Source organism: Platichthys flesus, chromosome 3, assembly GCF_949316205.1.
Source record: "Platichthys flesus chromosome 3, fPlaFle2.1, whole genome shotgun sequence".
Classification (NCBI taxonomy): Eukaryota; Metazoa; Chordata; class Actinopteri; order Pleuronectiformes; family Pleuronectidae; genus Platichthys; species Platichthys flesus.
In genome coordinates, this window is record NC_084947.1 from 14,945,444 (window position 1) to 14,968,606 (window position 23,163).

Below are 23,163 nucleotides of genomic sequence, written 5' to 3' on the forward strand. Positions count from 1 at the left end.
CTCCTGCCTCCCCACCCCTGCGCCCCCACCCCTTCCACCCGCCACATTTCCTCTCACTCTTGCCTCCTCCTACACGACGACAAAAGTTCCCCTTCCGTCGTCCCAACCACCCCTTCTCCCGCCACCATCCCCCGCTCTTATTCACACCCGCCCCCGTCCCATATGAGTGCCAGGCAGCTCCTGGTTAAGCACTGCCCACCTCCTCATCAGGCTCCCTTCCCTCGCCTTGCCATGTGGCGAAGGGAGCATCAGTTAACAGATTACCACCGAATCACTCAAATCCAATTTAGCCTCATAACGACGTGACAGTGAAACAGAGTGAAAGGAAGCCCGGCTCAGTAAACACGGTCAAGTGTCGGAGGCCAGAGATCCCGAGCAGGAATTTGTCGCAGACACACCTGACCTTGAGAGGGCAAAGAGGTGAGGAAGCCACGAGAGGGAAAAATGAAGGCACACGGCGCAAGACAGGAGAACGAACTAACAAGCTTTTAGACATTAAGCCAATTTACTAATCCCTAAGTAAGGCGTAGGGGAAGAGGGAATGAGCTGCGAAAGATGAAGAATCCACTTCAGAGTTTATTTGTCTTCTCTGAGGAGTCTGACTAATGGCAATGTCTGCACTCACACTAGTGCTGGAAACTGGACGGAGTCTGGGGGGCAGGCGACATCTAAGGTCAGAGAGCAGGCTGGCACCGAGTGGGCCGAAGCACCACGGTCGCTCCTCTGCTTGTTTCATACCCTGGGTCCAAACTCTCTGCTGCTTTGATTTGGAAGGGTGACAGGGAAAGAAGGAGATGGGGAGTGGATGGGAGGAAAACTGAGAAATTAAGGAGGAGAGAGGGGGAAACGGAGTGAAGCACGGAGAGAAATCTTTTTGAACAGGCACCAGGCCTCTCCAGGGGGAGGGGAAGAGCTGTACTCACGACCCTCCCATCTGTTAAGCAGACGGACGGAGAGAGAGAGAGAGAGAGAGAGGGGGGGGGGGGGAGAGACGAAGGTTGGGGGAGGATGGAGAGGGAGCAGCGATTCACCACATAGATCTAATGAGCATTCTCTCTCTCTCTCTCTCTCTCTATGTCTCAGAAGTGGAGCTGAGAGGACGACGAGAACATATACACTCAGTGCACCACAAGGCTTGATTCTAGGTCGCCTCTCTCCCAAGTGTTTAGTCACTAAAAACGAATATACAGCACAAGGCACTTTTTCACATTCTAACAGACAGTCTGTAGGGTGCTTGTTAATGTGGCTTTGTTATTGAGGACAGACGCTTGAGATGACTCCTTCGAATCATGAGGGCGTGGGAGGGGGGGGCAAAAAGAGGAACTTTACCTTGACTCATGCTCGGGCCTGCAATTTGTCACATTGAAAGACGGCTGCGGTAGTTATTGCTTGTGAGCTGCGGAGAAGGGACGTGACGGCAAATGAGAAGAAACGTAGGGCTGCGCGAAATCGCCTTCCGAGAACAAAAGTTGAGCCCAGTTCGACTTCGCCCTTCAGAGAACTGCAAAGGGGAAAGACGTTAAAAAACGAAACTGGCACTCCTGTAAATGCGACGTGGGCAGAATTCAGCTGATGCTGACATTCTCAAATCCTAATTCTACATGTTGTAGCAAATTGGGGAAGGTGATTTATCATGACAGGATTGGCGATGTTTTTCCAAGAAACCCCACCTCGTCAGCACAGCCTCGGCTCATGGTACATCTGCAACACATTTGGTACTAGCATGTGTCCTGGAAGTAAAAAAAAAATATATATATATATATAATACCAGTATCCCCTATCCTCCTAGGAAATGTGGTTGTGAGGATTTGAAATAACATATTACACTGCAGTAAGTAAACCTTTTAGTAGGTGTATGGTACATTAAATAAACGCTCTCTCTTTTTAAATAAACTCCCACTTCCTTGAAGAGGTAGATGGAGAAAAAGAAGCTTTAATATAGTTTTCTAAATACTATCTGAATGTCAGGAAACACTGACAGTGCTCCATTTTCATTTCAGCAATCCTGTCATGTCGATTTCTTTTCCTCGAGAACATATTTCTTTTCAAATGTGTCGATTTTTTGGAGGTTTCTTCTTTGCGTCTCAAGCCACGCGCACATACGTGTGTGTCCTTGCGGGCGCATCCGTGTGTGTGTGTTTGTGTTTTTTTTTTGTTGATTCGAAAATAGTGGCGCACAACACTTTATCTCTTGTGAGGATGAATGGAGATATATATGAGAGGTGGGGAGGGATCATACAGAAGGAGCGAGTCGATGGCCAGGCGGGATGGAAACAGAAAAATGTGTATCAGGTCTCATTGTGCCTCTAATGTCATTACAGGCAGTGACTCCTCTATGTGGCACGCCGCACTCCCCATCTGTCAGAGCGAGATAGGCAGGGTGACGAATGGCTATCACTGCTACTTCCCTCAACCCCCACCACCCCCTCCACTCTAATGTCTCTATCTTTTTTTTTTTTTTTTGGACTGCTGGGGGAGAAGATTGACCTAAACCTGGGCGGTAGCCCACGCGTAGGTGGGCCTCTATGCTTCTGAATCTCAGCAGATATTAGGGCTAATTTAACATGTTAGCAGCTAAAGAGATTAGCAAAATGTACATCTGGGGATTAGAGTGATAGTGGTGGATCATCCTATAATGTGTTCATTCCTTCTTCTTTATTTATTTTTTTCTTTCCCAGTGAGCAGTCTAGCTAAACTTGAATGTGAGATGCGCGTGTGTCCTCAAGTGTGGTGTGTGTGCTGCAGGATATGTCTTCACCTGTCTCTCTCTATTAGCTCATGGTTTAGTTGGATCATTAGCGAGACAGAGACGGTTTCACATGTATTCTATTTTCAATCTTCACGTAGCTTAGAAGTGAGTCACCTGTCTATTGATGAGGAGGAGAGTGAGCCGGTAGCCCGTGGCTGGCACAAGTTTCACAAGTGTGATTGACATTATGGAGAAAAGTATATTGTTATAAGTAGCAGCTCTAGTTCCGCAGCATGAGTTCTCAATTCATCACGAGCCCTGCTCAACCAATTCCTCAACTTAAAGCTTCATACTTCAACTTTAAACCTAATTGATTTTAAAACTAATGACGGCCTGCCCGCGCTGTTTCCCCCTCTTATCCTTCAATCCAACAGCTCTGCCCCGGGGTCTAGGAGGACAGAGAGACAGGAAGGACACACACTTGAACACACACACACACACACAACGGAAGGACGTGACATCAGCAGGCAAAGACAATCAAAGGTGCTGAAGGTGCTTCCTTTACCAAATCACTCACATATGACCAGAGCACACATTGGGATTTAGAACCAAATAACCAAAATCCCCAGTGCCAGATGAAGTCCAAATGAACTGAAACAAAAATGATTCTGAATATGAAATTAGATATATTATATGTATTCTTTTGCTTTCTATGTTTTAAAAATTGCAACAGATTTATTGGGAAAACACTGGAAATTGGGTTGAAACTACGTTTTCTTTTTATATTCTGTTCTATTGCTTTATCAGTATCCGTTAATAATAATGAGGGTATGAGAGTGTGAAGCCCTGCCCTTCGTTTGGGCAGCTGCTTCTCTCACTCAGCACCAGTGAACATGGGCCTTGGGCCACCAGAGCCACAATGGAGATAGGTAGCCATCCGTCAGAGCCGGTATGGAGGCAGGTGAGAGCTATCTTTCCATAACCCATCGCTGACTTCCCCAAGGACAAACTGACTTGACACAATGCGTCAACCCCTCTGTTTGAAAGGAGGCCAAGGGCTGTAAAGCTGCAGCTGCTGGGCCAAAGGCAGATGAGCAAGAGGGCACACGTGAAAGCGAGGTGAAGCCAGACAGACGGGGATCGCGAGGAGGAGTAGCCTTCGTGGTTCCCTGCCGATTATCCGCCGCTTTGTTTTTTCTGTTGCGGCGATGGCTTATAGAGCCATGAGCGATAAACAAATAAAATTAGCGGACCACAATGACAAGCTTGCCACACACATGCCCGTGTGCCAAACTGGCGGAAAAAGTGGTATCAGAAAAAAAAAGGAGAAGAAAAGACAAAAGCAGAAGCAAAGGCGAGCCACAATTTGGTGAGGCCCCGGAAAAGGCTGGAATGAATCACCATTTACTGCATTCAGTCTTTCCATGGCACGAGCATAGGGAGGGGCGATGAGCATTCAAGGATGAAGTAGAGATAGAAAAGATGATAGAGAGAGAGACAAAAGAATGGACTTAATAGAGGTGACACATTACAAGGTGGACGTTTGGCCAAAGGGGACAAAACGAGAGGTACTGAAAAGGGTTAGATTGTGGAGGGGGTGCAGATTGTCAAACACATCTCATGTTTCAGGCACTTAACTTAAGTTTCCCTTTATTAAAAGAGTCACATTTTCTTTGACTTCTTCCTCCCTCTCTCTTTCCAGTCGTAAAGTCATTTAAAATGCCCTGCCGCGGGTCAAGTTTTCCAGCCACTGTAAACCACTGTCCCAAAGCACACGTTGCCCCGTGCACCCAAGTATGCAACTGACCGCTGACAGGGACCGATGGCACGTTCGCAAAACTCTTCATCTACGGTGCGCAGGTAAGTTTCCCTCAGCTAATGTTATTTTTTTTCTTGATCGTGAAGCAAGCGGCACAAGTAATGAACAATGAACCCATGTTGTGGAATAGCACTATATGAACCCTTCAATGAGCATCCCCCGCCCCCACAGGAACAGCCGGGAGTCATGTCACTAAGAACACAAAGCACTGACATATTCACCCAATTATGTTCCCCGCCGAGTATGACAATGTCTCAGGATGTTAGCAATGTTCTCCAGTGGGGGGAAAAGGGCAGAGAGTGTGTGCGATGTGCGTGCGCGCGTGTGTGTGTTCGTGTCAGAGGTTTGAAACCGGGGCTAAGGGCTAATTTGCAGCATGGGCCACGCTATGCTTGTGTTCAAGCAGAGAGCAAATTTCCCCAGTAGTCCCATGCATGCCCCGGCACCCTCCCTCCCTCACCGCCCCTGTATCAACACCAGACATCACGGTTAAGACGATCGGCTGATGATTTCATCACACCCACCCCCAGCCCCCTACCCCTTTACTCTTTCTCTTTGCCACAGCATTCTAATCACCCTAATTAAAAGCTTTGTTCATTTAGAAATCTCTGATGACAATTTGTTTCACTCTACCCTACAGCAGTGGTGGCTGTGAGGAGAGGAGAATTAAATTTGATCTTCTGACAGCAATTATTAAATGCTCCCTCCTGGCCTCAATTAAGGCCTGCAGGCTGATGCTTACGTCGCTAACCCTCGCGCAAACCGCGAGGTTCCGGTGTGCACTTGCTTTTTCTTCACCACCCTCATTTTGTCATCCTTAAACAGGAATGTGGTGTTGTGGGTGCAGGTGTATCCGTGCGTGTCAGTCACTTTTGTAGGCATGGCGTATGGAAATGCATGCTTGCCTCGCATCTGTTTTGCATTTGCTGTCGGGAAGAGGTAAATAAAATGATTTCCCTTTTTTGGGTGGGTTTTGTCTTAACCAAGTCAGCATGTGAGGAGTGGAAACTCAACGGGGAAGTGGTGGAATTTACTACTTTTTCTTTTCTCGCTTCATCAGCAAGTTTCCACAATGATACTATGACATGAAGTTATTGTTTTCTAAGTTTAGACTTCTGATTATTGTTGATTTGCACATCTCCACTTCTCACTTCTCAAGACAATTCACTGTAATGAGAATCCCCAACATATATACAAAACATAAAGAGATAAACAGTTATAACTTTGATGTACGACTCTCACATGGAATCAGGTTCGACTGCGTATATGTAGTAAAAGGATTGGATTAACCCATCAAAAGCAGGCAAATAGTACGAACTGTAAACAGTTAGCACAACGCCGCCTCTCCATGTTGTTTTGACACTCCAACAAGCATTACATGTCACGATCCTTTCTGAGCTGCTGAAGTGAGAGCCACAGCTCCGCTTTGAGTCCATGCACAGTGTGTGGGTAATTTGCACAGAAGTAGAAGGTTGCACACTTCAACAAGGATGTCCTTCATAGATTCGACCTTCTGTTTTTTCTTTTCTCTCATTTTTTTTTTTCTCCTCAGAATGGTCCCTGTGCTCGGCTAGGAAACCGAGTAACCTAGATCGTAGACTGAGGGGAGAGAGGGATTGTGTGACAGAGAAGAAGAAGAGAGACGTGGGTTGAGACAGAGAGAGAGAGACAGAGAGAGGCTGAGCTACAGAAGCAGTATGATAGATTGAAGGTAGATAGAGACTTTGACACCTCAACGCCCGACTCAACGTTTAGGAACAAAAAACTCAGCTAGAATGATGTCATGTTCAGTTGTCTTTTTTTTAGGTTACCACAAGCTGATTGTGGTGATTATTGGTGAGCATCATTTCCCTGTTGACGCTGCGCATCATTAAACAGAGATTGTTCCACTGTTAATGTTTGTTTAAGCAAAGGCAATATAACATTTCCAGGCACTGTTTCCTCACCACAGACACACATACAGACAGACACACAAACAAACACTCACACACACACAATCCCACACATACACACACAAATTACGTTGCTCTGCATATATAATTTAATATCAAATTTTGACTACTTAAAAAATCGATCAGGCAAATAAATGGCAAAGGCAATCCCGTCATGACAAATATACATAATAAAGTTATAAATATATATAAAATAATAAATATAAATCTTTTCCAGCACATAGCCTGAACTCTTCTACTTTCCCAGTGCCTTCGATTTCCCAGAGGATGGCTGGTGGTGAGATGTATGAGGCGAAAGGTTGCACGGAGTGTGGAAGGCGTGTGGCGGCATACGGTACCTACAGATCAGCCTCTGTTTAGGGGAGTGGCCCCACCAAGGCCAGATCTGGGCCAGACTCAGTCCAAGCCTCTCATTAGTCATCGGCTGGGTGCCGCTTTCCCTTTTGGAGTGGTTATGGGGGAACCGGTGAGGGTCTGGCAGTTCCACTGTACTCCACTCCCAGCACCATCACAACCCGACCTCATCAAAGCGAGCGCTCGTAATTTGTCACAGAAAGCAGCCAATTAACATATGTTAAGGGAGGAGGGAGGACGAGAAAGAGGGAGGAGAGGAGGGGAGGGCGAGTGAAAAAAGATAGGGTATGATTAAAGAGTCTGCACAGCTGCACAAAATCAAGATGGCAAAGAGAGGTTTGAAAGAGACCTCAGACCAAGTAATCTGATAAAGCTTACTGTTACTTAACCCCATAAGCAGGAGCGAGAGGGAGAAGGGGAGAGGGGAGAATGGAATAATAGAGACCAACAAATATTAAATTACTGCTGTGAAGCTACAAGCTTTGGCAGAGAGCCTCTGCTCTCGATACGTGGCTACAGTGAAGGCCACTGTATCACAGGGAGATGACCCTCTTGCCAAAGCACTACTGCCGTTTGACCACGCTCTATTTTTAGCTCGGCGCTCGCCCTCGTGCCTGACGTAGTTCACAGTTACGCTAAAATCTGCCAGGAACTTTCTGCTTTCACCAAAAATGTGAGCGCCTGGTGCACCGCAGCAATTATGTTCCCTTTCTCATGAAACAAAATGTGTCATTTCGTTCTTCATTTATTTTTTTCTGTCGCAAAGTCTCCGACAAGTTGCTTACATTCCAACTTGTTTGTTTGCTTTCAAATTCGTGTTCCTCATGGTTTTTTTTATTGTTTTTTTTTTTTCTCCAACATGCAGTGTGCGGCTTATTTATGCATGTGTGCACACCTGTGTGTGACTGTGTGTCTGCGCGCATGTCTGTTGTTGTCGATGTTGTTGTAGGAACATCTTGTGAAGTGAGTTGTGTGATATCCTGCCTTGTTGTTGGATGCGGTGGCAGGCTGAATGCATTAGCAGTGCACGCCGCTGCCGTTCTGTGTTCTGTCGTCTCTCAGCCACCTCTGCCTTGTCTCTCTCTACAGCGACTGATCACACGGGGCTGACAAGCGAGTTCGGGTCTGCGTCTGCTGCGCCAGCCTTCGCTACGTGGGCTCTGACTCGTTCGGCAAGGCAAACATGAGAGAGGCGGGGAGGAAGCTTAAACAAATTTAAGTGATTTTCAAATTGAATGTCAAGTCGCGGGGAAATCCCTGCAACAAACAGGCTCCAAACTTGAACAACAGTTTTATGTTCCTATACAGTCATGTGAAAAAACATGTTCATTATTGTGATTTTAATTATTATGATTATTTGTAGTAGGAGCAGAAGTATTGGAAGTTATTTTGATGAAGCCGGCCCTTTACTACTATACATATATAAATCATGACTGTTTCCTTTTTTCCCTCCTCTTCCTCTCTCGTGCACTCTTATCTTTACCATCAGGCATCATCGTTATTTATTTATTTTCCCTATTTAGGAAAGTAAAGGGCCAGAGTGGAGGAGTGAAGGAGTGGGGGGATGGAGGGGTGGAGGGACGGCGGACAGAGTGCTGCGCATATGACTCCCGCCGCTCAGTCGACTTCTTTCCTCCCCTCTTCCTCCTCTGCGTTGCGAGCTGGTGGTTCAGCGAAGGACCTGGCCGCCTTGAGTCCCCCCCCCCCCCACGTCTACCCCCACCCCACACAGCACCGCCACCCCTCCGCTCAAATCCCTCCGCTGCAAAGCACAGCTGCACCGTTCACATAACCTCGCCTGCCCCCTCGTACTACCCCACCACCGCCGCCCCACCCCACCCCAGCTAATGATAGCAGAGCACGTCCCCTCCACAAGGCAACAGCTTTTTCCACTTCATGTACATACACACAAACTTGGCACACACACACAAGAGCATTAGACACACACACTAAGTAGTGGGCACATCATATCCCCTTTCCTTCTCTTGGTTCCTTCCCTTCATTTTTTCTCACATCATTCAATTTCTTCCCCTTCTCTTCACCCTGAGAAAAATCCCCAAGTCTTGTGACCCAAGGAAGGCCTGAGAACATTATACACTCACACACACACACACACACACACACACACACACACACACACACACATTTGCCCTGCACAGTATAAGTGACCTGCATCACAGCTGTGTGTGGGAATTCGTACGGGTGGGTGTGCTAGCGGGAGGGTTGACTGAATACATGTATTTGCACATATACCTGCGCACGTCAACGCTCACACTGCATATGGTGCATGTGCATTGCCGCGTACAGCTCCATGTGTTATACATTTAGTCTATGTGATATATCTGTTGCGTGTGATGTGGGTCTACGTTAGCAGAGGAGGAAGGGAGGTGTGGGGGGGGGATCCGGGCTTCTGCTGCGCCTACTGTGAATAAACAACTCATTACACGTGTACTTAACCAAGGTGAGCTGGCGAGCAGTGGAAGCTAATCCCCGTTATCGTTCCCACCGCTTCTCTTCCGATTAGGCTACAGGGAAGAGGAGCCCGGGAAGGTAGGCTGCTCAGTGCCTATAGGAGGAGGAAGAGTGGAGGAGGCGAGAGGGAGCGAGAAGAAAGAAAAGCATGTGAGTTAACTTCCCACAAGTGCCTCTCTTACTTATAGGATCCTTTCTCACTCGATCTTGCTCGCTCTCTTCTCTACCCTCTTGCCTCCTCTCCTTCCTCCTCCCCTGTGGATTTCGCGCTGCTCTTCCTTGTTTTTCGACCATCTCTCAGAACTGGGTCATCGACAGACCGCGCGAACATGGGAGGGAGGAGGGAAAAGAAAAGAAGCATGTTCTTTCTATGAGAACAATCCAAGGCTTCTTTAACAAGTCGTCCGCTTATCACATTAAGCTGTCAAAAGCACAATATTAACAGGCAGCACAGTTTCCTCCGCAGAGATAGAGGGAGACAGCACAAAGCAAGAAAAAACAGAATGATTTCTCTTTCGCTGTGTGTATACACAGTCCACCAAGGGCACCAGAGCTTCTTAAAGATTTCTCTCCTTCTCTCTCTCTTTATGTCCCAATCTGAACACGATTATTGGGCCTCTATTATAAGGGGCCAAAATGGAAAGGGCCACTCATTTAGTGGGGGAACAATATAGGAACAGGAAGCAGCAAGGATGATGCTCATGTTTGAACAAATTATAGGCTTTACATGCAGTGTTTTTCCACCTACGATTGGACACTTGTGCATCGCAGGGCCGAATGGAATGTCAAGCAAATAATTAGCTGATTAAATAAAGGAATACGCTGCCAGAAAAAAGTACAAATGATTATCTGCCCACACAAGTGAGACATTCAAAATTAGTTTGACCCAAACAATCAAAACATTTTCATAAATAAATGAATGCAGACTGCCTATAATAAGTAAGCTCCACTCTTGTGTGTCATTATCAGTAAATCAATAGACTTCTTCTGTTTTTTTTTTCCGCGATCCATCATTAAAAAAAAAAAACCTTCTCATTGCATTTAAAAAAACATGTGAAGCCAGATCATCTGGTAGGAAATCGCGAGCAGAGTGTGAGGGAAACAGTGCACGGGGAGAAAGTTAACGCTAACTGCTGTTCACAAGGCATATGTCTGAGACGCAGAAATTAAATTAACGAGACACCTCCGCATGCAGAAGGCAGAGTGGAGAGAAAAAAACTCCCTGTGACCTTATGCTCATCGACGAAGTATCAAAAAAAACACACCTCTCAATATGAAGACACTCTATTGTGTGTTGCCATCTTGCCACTCCTCTTTAGAGTCGGCTCTCTATTCATAAGAAGGAATTAACTTGTTATATATTTTTTTTAATCCGTGCTTGCTTAAATCTGACAGTGTCAGATAAGGCCACTCGCGATGAACTGTGAGCCCCTTTTGTGTTTTTACTCCAGAGACTGATTTTCTCACACCCTCGATCTCAGTCCCATCCTGTTTGCCCGGCCCCCGAGGGAAGGGGGGGGGCTGCTCTGTCGTACAGCCCGGAAAGGGCGGACGATGGCTGGATGTGACGTGGAGGCGCCGGGACTCGACTGGAAGGCAGGCAGGAGCCACGACAGGTATCCCCCCCCCCCCCCCCCCCGCATTCCCTCGGCTATTTATAAAACCGCGAGTCCAGAACGGCGGCCAAAAATAAGACGGAGGCCATTTTTTTCCCCAAAACAATAAAGGCGGCTCCTTTGACCACATACCTTCGACACTTGCGAATGCCCAGACACAAACACCGGGATAAGAAATAACCAACGTCACCATGCAACAATTATTACCAAATATTAACTGAGTAGGAAAACTCCTCACTTGACAATAGAACCGTCGCTGTACTCGCAGTGAGCCTGCTCGAATGTGCACATCCTCACACATACATACACAGCAGACGAAAGTCAATATCAAGGCTGGGCTATTTCTGTAGAGAGCACTGTTTAGGAAGTGTGGGCCGGGTGCCAGTATTCTCCTCAGTATCGTCTGGGCGTCATTGCACTGCTGCTGTTATACAAACTCACCTCTTTCCTCTCTCACCCGCTCCTCACACTATCTACCAAACCCCTTGTTCCATTGTCAGTGCTCTGTGTGTGTGTGTGTGTGTATGTGTGTCTGTGTGTGTTTCTTTTATACACACACACATACAAGGTTATTTGGTTTTCCACTGGGTCGAACCGCAGTGCCAGGTGAAAGCATCTATTGGCAGGATAAAGAGAGTGGCTGGTGTGAGATCACAAGGCCCCACTCTGCCCAGCAAACCTTGAAGTGAAGCGCCGGGCTGGAGTTTCAAACAAAGTGCCCCCCTCATTCATTATACATGCGACTGCACTGAAAATCTCCTTCCGCAACACCATCTCTTCTCCTTCTCTCTATCTTCCGCCCTCTCTCCTCACATTGTCCCTCTCCTTTTTTTTTTTTTCTTTTTTTTTCAGACAGAGCATCCATAAAGTATGAATAAAATTAATGACATCACGAGCTGCACTTTGGAAGAGCCACTGTAGGAAAAAGGCCATACATCATGGGGCAGAAGGAGCTGGGCCGAGGAAAAAGAGTTCAAAAAATTGAGCGAGAAAGAAAGAAAGGTGTGTGTGTCTGTGTGCTTCACCCTTCTCCACCCTCAGGGCACCCTTCATATTGCTGTACATTATTGCGTGTTATTACGTTTGATTTCAGATGCTCTTCAGCTGAAAAGTTTGAGCACAATTCATTTTTGGTCTTTCTTTTTTTTCTCATCGCCTCATGTAGCTGCAGCACAATTCTTTTTTCCTACATTTTCTTTGTCGTGCTTTTATTTTTTCTTCTGGTCAGCTGAGTAATGTAAAGTGTTCAAAACAGTCCTGTTTGCTGCACAGCATTTTACAGGCCGGCCTTTGGTGTGGGAATGGCACAGATGACAACGGAAAGGAACACTGGTGTGGACTTTGGCAGGACGACGCCTGGTCGAGCTGCGTGCTCGGTGGGAGGGGGGGGGGGGGGGGGGGGCACTGAGCGTGGATTCGTATACAGCTTTTTTTCTCAGCTTAGACGGTGTTAACAGCGTTTTTAACAGCCCGGTCCCCACAGAGTTGAAAAAGTGAACCTTCTTGATGTTGCAGACTTTGCCCAAATGTCGGGTGAAAAACAAGCATCATCGTTAAGACTGTAATATATACGTCCTTGGAGCCACAGAAATACATAAATACAATAACAGCACTGCCAATTGTTTGGAATCTACTGCAACAATCTTCCTGACTGGGTATTTTTTTACTCCCGTCTGTGTGCATAAGATCTATTGAGAAAAGAAATACCCGGTAGCAATGTGAGGCTCAGCAGCAGCGTGGACGGGGAGCAGCGGCGGCAGCAGCGGCGGCAGATCGTGGCAGCCGAGAGAGCCGGGGTTTCAGATGGATGTGAGCTTGTGTGAGGCCAGGGCACAGAGCTACCTCTGTGCGTCTCACCGGACGATGTTGCAGAATGACTCGGCTATGTTGCAGCCGTGACAAAGATAAATTACAGCCGCTGGGAAAAATGTCGAGTTTCTTTTTTTTTTTTTCTCACTCTCACCGTTTCTCCACCCTCCTCCTCCTCCTCCTCCGTTTTTCACATTGGGTGTAGGCCAAATGTGTGCCACACCAAAGGCACATGGAGGGGGGTGGGTTTCTGAAAATATATTAGGGGGTGAGAAGTTGCCCCTCGCCGTCCACAGGTCAGGCACTGTGTTTTATCGTGGAACGCGCCTGATGTCGCCACATTTCTGCACACGGACAGCAAACACCTCTCCCTCAAACCAACCCCAAAAAACTCACTAAAAAAAGGATTCTCAGTTAATTTTGGACTTACCGCACAATATGTTTGCAGCAGTTATAGATCAACACTGCATGTGGTGTTACTATATCTGGATTCGGCTACACTGAATACAAATCTCACAGGAACGCAACTTAAGTAAAAGTCTGGTATTTAAGTTGATAAACTAATCTTTAAGCATTTTAACTCTCGTTTTTCCTTTTCTTTAACATTAAGCATCACGTCTGGATGCTGATGCTGAGGCAATCAGCCTGATGTGTTTGGACAAAGAGATGCAAACTCTCCTCTAGTCTAAATGTTTCTCTTTGTCTTATCATCCTAAATACTCCGCTCCCTGCACTCCTCCAGCCTCACTGCCTCCCTGGACTCTCTCGCTGTCCAAATATTTCAGGGAGCAGGCCTCAAGTATGGCGAGGTGTTTTGGGTGTCTCTTTAGGTGGGCTCGGCAGCTGACACCATGATGGTGTGGTCAGCACTGCTGAGCGCGGACCACCCAGCAGGCAGCTGCCGCCATATAATGACCAACAGGCCAGGCAGGAAACAGGAAGCAGGAAGAAGAAGGCAGGACATCCTGTTCATCTAGATCAATGTGTTAAACATGACATCACAAACGCATCTCTCGTTAATGAAAAATACCTGATCTCAGGTCAACGAAAGGAAAAGAAAAATGCAGTTCCTCTGCTTTTAACTCACCTAAACTCAAATACATTTATATTGACGTTTTTACTGTGTGTGTGTGTGTGTGTGTATGTGTTTTGTTTTCCCTCTGTCTCTCTGTGCATCTATTTTCTCAGTTTGCCTTTTCAGCCCTCACATTGACACCGTTTTCCAGACTGCTCCATCATCGCAGACATCAAATCCTCCCCTCTTCAGTGAGAGAAGAAAGGAGAAAGAGAAACACACGCAGTTTCATTTGAATATACACCAGCAACACCCTCACGAAATTCAGACAAAAAAAAAAACAAAAGCACAAACATTGTGATGCGCAAACAGACGGAGACAAGGCACAAACTTGAACACACACACACACACACAGACACACAAAAACTAACCTCCCAGACACACAGCACATACTGACAGACAAACACACAAAGAAACAGCAAACACAAAGCACAGCACAGCCAGAAGTCTACTTTATGCAGAAATATTCTAAAATGTGTTTTACAATACAATTAAACATCAAAGCCTGATATATTCCTCTGTGATCTTTAACACCCCAGTGAACAACCCCCCCCCCCCCCCCCCCCATCCACTTACAGTGTACAGAGAAAGTTGCGGAACGTCACCGCTAATTACTAGATAGAGACAGAAGAAGTCTTTGCATCATTATGCAGAAACCAGGACATATTCATTTATATGCACTCCATCCACCATAAACCATTCAAGGACTGTGTTATTTACTTTGGATTATTATTATTATTTAATTTTTTTTAAGTTTAATGAGTAATTGCAGCACTTATGAGGCTACACAGACAGTGCTCCTTAGGCAAAGAAACATTTGGGGAAACATTTGTAACATGCACAACAGTAAGGACAATGAAAGGGAGATCTGTTGGAAATGAGTAAATAAACCCACTGCGAGGTTGAGCCCGATGCTTTTCATTGACGCTATAAAAATGTGTCGAAACACAAAAAAAGGAGACTTTTCCTCCAATGCAGCAAGAGCGAACACCTGCCTGGTGCAATAAACACAAATACAACAAGCCCTTGAGTTATTATAAAACTTAAGTGTTTTCATCTGCTTATAAACAGGCGAGTAAAAAAAATAAATAAGAAAAGTTTTTCTAACAAATGACTTAACAGTTCCACATTATTTGTCAGATGCATTTACTCAGAAGAGAGCTTATCTTTGCTTTTTCACATTAGGATTTCCAGTGCATCTCCAAAAATTATATAAAATAATAAGAACAAACATTAACTATATTATTTAGAGGAAATCCAGGAGGTGTCTCCTGACAGTTTATAGGCTTCTTATATGGGAGGTAAATACGATTCCCTACAATTGACTCTTATATTACCTCCCTGTTTGACCCAAAGGGCATGAAGTCCAATTACACTTTCTTCAATATCTACCTCCAGATCTTGCCAACCTGCAATCTGCAAATGAGTGTTTTACTGAGCAAACTCTGCAAACCCCTTTCAAAATATTTGAAACCATTAGAGCAAGAAAAAAAATACTGAATTATTTGCTTAAATGTAAATGCTTCGGATGTTTCCATTAAGAGAAAAAAAATGTTTTCATAGATCTGGCTTTCCATGAGGAGGGGATCTTGAAACGTGCCTTCTGTACAGTTTGAAATGTCTGTGCAATGAGGCAGGACAGAGGTATACTTTACACCTTCTGTTTTTTTAAAGATGCAAGCTTAATGGCACACGTCTTTACAGCACTCGAAGCCTAACTCACTCTTTCTGGTTGTGCACGTCTTGGCCTGCCAGGGCAACCAAGTATTCACACATTTATATTCACGATTAAAGACATTAGCAACTCTTTATTCAGCCGATATCAAAACACATGGATACTGCTGAGCATGGCACACAGTGTGTCCCTCTCCTTCACTTAACTAAAGCTTCACTGAGCCCCTGGTGTACAGCAAAGTGCCCTGACAATCGGCTCAATGCCCTGGCCAATCACAGGGACACGTGACCTTCTAATCCCTCTCTGTGAGAAGGGTAAGAGTGTGTTGTCACTGTTGGTTTTGTGAATCAGCACCCAAAATCCCAAATGATTTGTCAAGAGGAAGAGGTCTTAAGAGAATAAGAGAAATAAAGGCAGCGCAGGCCAGAGAGTGTGGGTGTCGCAGTGTGTGTATGTGTGTGTGTGTGTATGTGCATACAAAGAAAGACAGGGGGAGAAAGGGACACGCCATGCTTTTGTCTTTATGCGTGTGTGTGTGTGTGTTTTTGCGTGCAAATGCGCGTGTGTGCATGTGAGTGTGTGCGTGTTTGCACAGGGTCTCTGAGATTACACAGCTTGGCTGACAGAGTCCTCTGTGTGTAATCGTAGGTCCACATGCGAGCGCTCACCTTCCTCTGAGCGGATTAACCTAACGCTAAATCCCAAGAGAGCAACAGGCCAGACAGGCCACACAGAACAACTTCATTGACGATGGGTAGGAGAGGGAAGGCCATGTGTAAAATCCTTTAATAGACGAATATGCTTAAAACATTTTTTATGAGTAAACAACTCATATAAAAACAGCATAATGGATTATAAAAAAGTGGCAGAACAATGCTCAGGACACTTCACCCTCTTAAAATGTGAAAAATGCCTCTTAAATATTGCCTGTGCTTTATAAAAGCTGTATTTTTTTTTTTTTAAGAAAACTATAAAATGCAATCAAGCAGTAAATGACTTAATGTATGCAGTACGCTTTTCACAGAGTCACAAATTAGGTTGATATGCTGCAGTAGACAGCAACACTTTATCACTTAAAAATGTACTTTTCCAGAGTGCCTTCAAAATGTCTCACTAATAAACCATATTTCAATTTTTATAGCTTTTAGTTCTCTTGGATCTAAATAGTTCTTTTAAATCTCAATAAAAAAAGATTTGGATATAAGAGTTTCAAGTTTAAAAACCGCAGCTATTTCAACATTAAAATGGACAGAATTTATTTAAGTGATAAAATTAATGTTTACAAATTCACAATAAAATGATAGAGATTTACTTCAAGGCTCATTTTTAATGAGCATGAGTTGCATTGCACACAACCTAGTCAGTGCCACAATTGGTCCAAATTAAAATTAAGTGTGGCGTAGTAATTTAACATTTTATCACTTTCCTTAGTGCGTCTGCACATTTCATCACAGGGCCTCACATCAACTCCTCAGTTCAAAACAAATAAATCTCCTTTTTTATTTCTGAAGCTGCAACCTGTGAAAGTTGTCACAGGTTAATTATGATGTCGTTATTAATCCTCTCACTGCAACAGGTTCATTTGAGCCTCATGAGACTGAACTAAAGTCCCCGAGTAAATGCTTCCTCCTCAGTGTCGTGGAATTAGGTCTAAACAAGCTCAGACCCAAAGTCACTGAGAAGAAAGTATAATTCAGCCTGAACACGCCAAACACTGATTTACAGTCCGGTTACCACCGAGTCTCTGTAGGAATAAGCGTTCAAATACTGTGCTCTTTTATACTCTTGAATGCAAATGTATAATATTAACACCACTCTCTGTTTTTATAATATATTTATGAAAGTTACCTTTATGCATGTTATTCAATTTAAATCAATGCAGGGATTTGTGATGCAGGATTTGCAATTGTGATCAGTGCACCTTTGTATAATGCATTCAAAGTAATGGAAAAGAATTACAGTTGCTTATGAACCCACAAAATAAAGCTATTACAGTGAGTTTGTTGACTCTATTGCTTTAACAGCAAATTATTTGAAATGTTAAAACTTCGGAAATTTTTTTTTTCATTGCCTTTATCTGAGTTTTTTAAAAGTTTCTTGTCAGAAAAATTAAACACATGCTGAATAGTTTAAATTCTACGTTTTAAACTACTGGTGGAACTTGTCATCATAGCACGGGAGATCAGAACATGCCTCTCATGTGATATGAAGGAGGGCAGCCTGTTCAGTGGCTGCAGCTCTGGGGCTGTGCGCCTGCATGTGGACACGAGAACGCTCCACAAGGTCGACACAGCACTCCCACTCCAACCTTAAAGACACGAGGCAGATCTTCACTCTCCTAATTGACCATAAACAGATATTTGGTGTCAGCCTGTAATTATACCCAAGCACACTGTTGTCACCGGGATGAGTCGATCAGGGTCACAACAAATCGATGGACACAGTTACTTTACTTTGTTGAGGAGGCAAGCGCGCATCGAAAAATAGACCCCCCCCCCCCCCTCCCCAAACCCGTCCACATAAGTTTCATCCTCTGGAAGATTGCAAATAAACACGGTGCCGACTGCGATGCGTCCCGGGGATGTCTGCGAGTCGGCTGCGAAGTGCTGCGTGCGCGGTACTTACTTTGTTTGTGCGTGAAATCGTGTCCGGGTTGAAGTGAGAGGTACAACAAGCGCCGGTCCGCGCCGGTCGTTTGGCTCCGGCCGAGTGACAGGAGGGGGTTCGCCGCCGCTGCTGGATGAGGATGGACTTCGCCAAGACGCACTTAAAATCCAGGAGCGCAACTTAGCGGAGGACGTCGCCGGGAGGGGGAGAAAAAAAAGTAACCTACAGTGCGTGGTAGGAGTCTCTCTATAATGTCAGAGGAAACTCTCTCTCTCGCTCGCTCTATCTCTCTCTCTCTCTCTCTGTCTCTCTCTGTCTCTCTCTCTCTTTCTGATCGGACAGTGTCTGCTCTGGAGGCGGCGAGGACGCGTCGCCTGCTCTCTCTCTCTCTCTCTCTCTCTCTCCCTCCCTCTCTCTCTCTCTCTCCCTGTGGCGGTGGACTGGAGCGGCGTGGAGCGGTGGCGCTGTGCGTAAAGCCCCGCTGCTGCTGCTGCTGCTTCTGCTGGACGTCTGGAGGCTGTCGGGGTTTGATGTTGGAGAGCTCGTGTCTGCCCCTTCCCACACAACCCTGACCGAGTCGCTTCCCCCCGAAACCTTCGCTCGTCTACTTCGAGGCGAAATAATCGATTCTCTCCCTCTCTCCCTTCCCTCTCCTTGTTTCTCTCTCGTTTTTGACTCCTGGAAAGGGGGCGGGCTCACATTTTCCAACTCCACTTTAATGAAAGAGGCACGGCTCTTTAATGCGTTATTATCGCGCCGGTCCCGGTAGAGTGGACGCACAATTAACTGCTCAGAGAGACGGAGCGCGCGGAGGAGGAGGATGATGGGGAATGTGTGCTTTATCTAATGGAGCAACGCACGCCACGTTAAGTTAAACGTCTGCAGCCCACTTTAGACCGCAAGGCTAAATCCATGCTGACAAACTTATCTTATAGTTTTGGCCCTTTTTTGTTTCATGCATGCTTTCGAAATAACTTTATCCCGACCCGAACAGTCCCAACTGAAAATCTCACTTTTTCAAGATGTTTTCAGACCCAATAAAAACAGAGAAAAATACAGAAAAGTCAAATCCGCTACTTCCTAAGTAGAAACAAACTTGACCCAATTTGCTGCATAGACCTTGTATCTGCACCATGCTCACTTTGAGATTTTAAGACTAATTGTTGCATTACGTGTTCAATAACCCCCTGATAATATGCCTATTCAATTCCTCAACACATTCCTCCATGTCTGTGCAGCATTAATGATGTCTCCTCTTATTTTGAGTCTGTGCAAACCTTCCACCTCCAGCATGCGTGCTGCCAATCATTCTCCAGGAACCAGCTATCTCCCCCAGTATAGATAAGGGCTGACACAGACAGTGAGCATGGGGGGAATTACCAGGCCTTTATCCATCCAACCAAATGATTTCAAAACATCCACTCTATTAGTGTGAAGGCAACAATTAGAAGAGCAAGTTTGCCACTTCAGATAAGAAGCAGACAGGCAGCGCGATGGCTTTTTGTACAGAGATGTGTCGCCTGATAAGCCTTGTAATACCACAGTTGTATTATACTCACATTATACGGGGGGATGTATCGTTTTAGAGAACGTTTAATGGCTGTCTTGAATGAAGCCTGTTAAAGTCTGATACACCATCAGGCCTCACTCTTTGGTTTTCATGAATCCATCTTCGTAAATAGAAAATACATAATCCCAGATTTTGATTAACATCAGTTTTTAAAATTCTTTAGCATTTTATTTGGGTTGCTTAAAGTCTCACACGGTCACTTGTACGGTGGCAGATCTAGGATATTTTCACAGAGGTGCCAATTATATGTCCAACATCCACCCACGATTCCTGATTCAGTAAGGTGCACATTAAAGTGATTCCTACTGTTAGCTCTGTAGATTAAAGCAAGGCCACTCATCATTGATTATATATTGAAATTTCTTCTTTGTTCAAAGTAATAATAATAATAAGTTAATTAATACAACGCCTTTCAAGAGACCCTAGGGCGCTTTAGGCAGTCAGTACGGACACAGATAAAAAAAAAATAAAGGAAGAAATTCACACAAAACAAGGACAGAAATAGACTTCAGCACTAATGGCAGGGTGGAGCGTTAGCTGAGGCCAAAGGTCTTAGTGAACAGGTGGTGTTTGGTTTTACCAGTTTCCTTACCTCTATTAAATTGGCATCATCCACTATTTTTTTTATCAATATGTGAATACACAGAAAATCATTTCCCTCAAAGTTTCCCTGGTCATAGTCGAACATGTCTTTCACTAGACTGTGTAAACTGTAGGTAGACACCAAGCAATCTTCCCCTTCCCCTTAAGTTCACCTGTGAAGCCTCAGCCATGAAGGCAGCTGCCCGCCCTGTCACTCCGCAGTCATTTGAGGTGGGAAATGGAGGGACAAGAAATCAGTTAATAAATAAATCAAGCTGGCTAATCTCCTTGACAGGCAAACATTACAGGCTGTAACTGAAGCCGCTGGTATCTGATGACTCGGGATACCACCTTCACATCACCTGACCCTTTAATCTTTAATAGCCTTTCCTCTGGCCCCCAGACCTCCGTGATAATCAATAGGGTGCAAGTCTGTTAGAAACAGTGGGTTCATGAACGCAACATGGCAGTCATCGATGGAGTCACATATCAGATCCGTGAAAGAAAAGTACAGATGCGCCACCCTTAATAGAAACAGTTCCCTCCTTTAGACGTCTTATCATGTGCCATTGGCAATTGCATTAAGTCTCCCATTGACATATCAACACCTATGGGGTCCATGTGTGATAGTACGTACCACATTCAAGGTTCCTTTCGTCTGCCGTCAGTGCTCCTCAGTCCTGTAGCTTCACTGTGCTGTCAGTAGTTCATCGTATAGAGGTCTTCTTCAGCATTCACGATGCTTGAGGTTGTGTTTGGTTGGCACCTGGGGGGGGGGGGGGGGGGGGAATAAGAAGGATGTCTTAGGAGAGAATCTGGAAGTAGTTTGTGCATGTGCAGTTCGGTGTCTGTGTGTGTGCTCCACAGCCCTGTGAAATATGAAATACAGAGAAGTAAATGGGGGGAGGTGGATTCAATACATTCTAATGGTGAAAAAAAAATCATTAAACGAGGCAAACACTGGCTCATGCATATTCATAAACGACTGTCTGACTCGTCTACAGGGATAAAGTTATAGTGAAGGCGCACTAACAGCCTCATTCTGAGCTCACACATTTAATGCAAAGTAGGGAGGACCTGCTGTACAGTATGCTCTGCTCTCGTGAGTGGGGGTCCACAGCTTAAAGTGGAGACCTTAGAAAGAGCTCAACGTAACGTAGCCAGACATCACATTTGTGTAAAGCCAGTGTGTTGAAGTTAATTTGGAGTTGCATGTGTTGCAGGATTTGGATTTTTGTGTTATCTTGAGCCAAAGCATTTTCTCCTTAATTAGAACAAACTAGATTATTAGTTTATTGCCTTCTGAAACTTTCCTAACTCATTAGCCATTGTCCTTCCCTCCCACTCCCAGTACAAGCAATGCCGAACTTGTGTTTTGAGGTGTGTGTGTGTGTGTGTGTGTACGTGTGTGTGTGTACGTGTATGTATGTGCATGTGTGTTTAAGTGTGGGTTGACAGTGTCATCAAAGCCCGGTGGAGCAAAATCAACAGTTTGCCAAAACAATTATGTAATTTCAAATATGTCGCAGTGTGTATACAGACACTTTAGGCTTTTGGGTAAATGCAATTTTGAGAGGATTGGCATCAGCCGTGCATGAAAAGAGGAGAGGGAAACTGCGACTGGATGTTAAGTCAAACACATAAGTGCGGTTTGCTGATATTGATCTTGCTTGGATTGTTTCTTAAGCCTCTCCTGGCAGTCACTTCACAGCATGTGTCACACACACACACACACACATACAGAACAGCTCGCCTGAAAATGTGTTCTTTTTTTTTTTTGAGGGAGAAAGAAAGGAATGTCTCTCTCAAGCAAAAGATAAAAACAAACACATTTCCAGGGCAAACAGGAACAGCCGGGGCTCGGTGCAATCTGTTGTCGATCATGTTCACGTGAAAACAAAATCTGCCTGTCAGAGTAGATGATGTTGTCAAGCACGCTGCCTCGCTGCTCCTGAGAATTAGCCAGCTATTACTGAGGCACTGCGAGACACACGGAGCATTTGGTGCGCGTCAGATATGTCTGAGCATGTTTCCATCTTTATTTGGTATTTAACACTTCTTTCACAGTCACTCTCTGTGCGTCCGTTCCCTGAAGACTCCAACAGATATTTGGTGTTTTGACGCCAGATAGATGCTTCATGATTTGACGACCAAATTCTTCGCAGGGGGCACGGAAAGACCTGCAGGCCAGTTTTACTCACAGGCTCAGCTGGGGATCTATAGATCTTACTCCCGCACATGTGTATGTGTGCGTAGGTGTTTGTGTGTATGTCCGTCTTATAGCTAGATCAATATGATTGTTAGAAGGCAGCATCAAGAGTTTGATTCAAGAATGTATTATGTTGAGAATTATGACTGATGGTATATATTTTCAATCTAAAATGTATGGTGGAAAAGCCTATCGTAGAATATTAAAGCTGTTATGTACACATTAAAAAATAGTAAGAAAATCTGGCAACAAAGTAATTTACAGTATTTAATGACAAGTAAAATAACACCGTAAATCTCTGTGAAATGACTTTTCATTTTTACAGTGTATTATTGAATTGAGCAGGCACAAATTTAGTTAAAGGGAGAAATTAATTCATATCAGTCATATATGGACAATTTCCATTATTTAAAGGCCATGGTCAATCAGATCAACATGTAACAAAATGTCATCCATCATTACTGCAAGTGCATAAACCTGCTGGAGTGCGTTATACTCGACTGCAACTTGTATATGTAATCTATATAAACACATTTGAACCCACCTACATTTCAGTAACTCTATGTTCATGTTAACAGATCATAACCACATTGTACAGGACTCGATCAGTCTGAACATCTGGGTTTGGTTCTGAGGTAAAACACAGCAGCCTCAGAAGTCGCCTCACACTGGAGAGATGAGCGAGATTTCCCTGTCGATCTGCGCTCGGTCTTTGTTTAAGTCATCCAAAGCGA

The 23,163-nt window shown here is 44.9% G+C and overlaps 1 protein-coding gene and 1 long non-coding RNA gene across 9 annotated transcripts in view; one reads left to right on the forward strand and one right to left on the reverse strand.

Annotated features, from left to right (window-relative positions):
• mef2cb (myocyte enhancer factor 2cb) overlaps positions 1–23,163 on the reverse strand; it is a 71,865-nt gene that overhangs the window by 43,500 nt on the left and 5,202 nt on the right. For 6 of the 8 annotated variants that reach the window (XM_062382152.1, XM_062382151.1, XM_062382150.1 and 3 more), the window contains one exon: positions 20,858–20,986. The gene's annotated coding sequence lies outside the window, so the exon portion shown is untranslated. Of the gene's footprint in view, positions 1–6,802; positions 6,910–18,086; positions 18,428–20,857; positions 20,987–23,163 lie in introns of those variants that run through there. The other 2 variants (XM_062382148.1, XM_062382149.1) reach the window with 2 other exon arrangements.
• Positions 9,271–14,290, forward strand: LOC133933122 (uncharacterized). Its single transcript, XR_009912024.1, has 3 exons — positions 9,271–9,436; positions 11,755–11,904; positions 13,900–14,290. It is a non-coding gene; the product is annotated as an uncharacterized LOC133933122 (long non-coding RNA).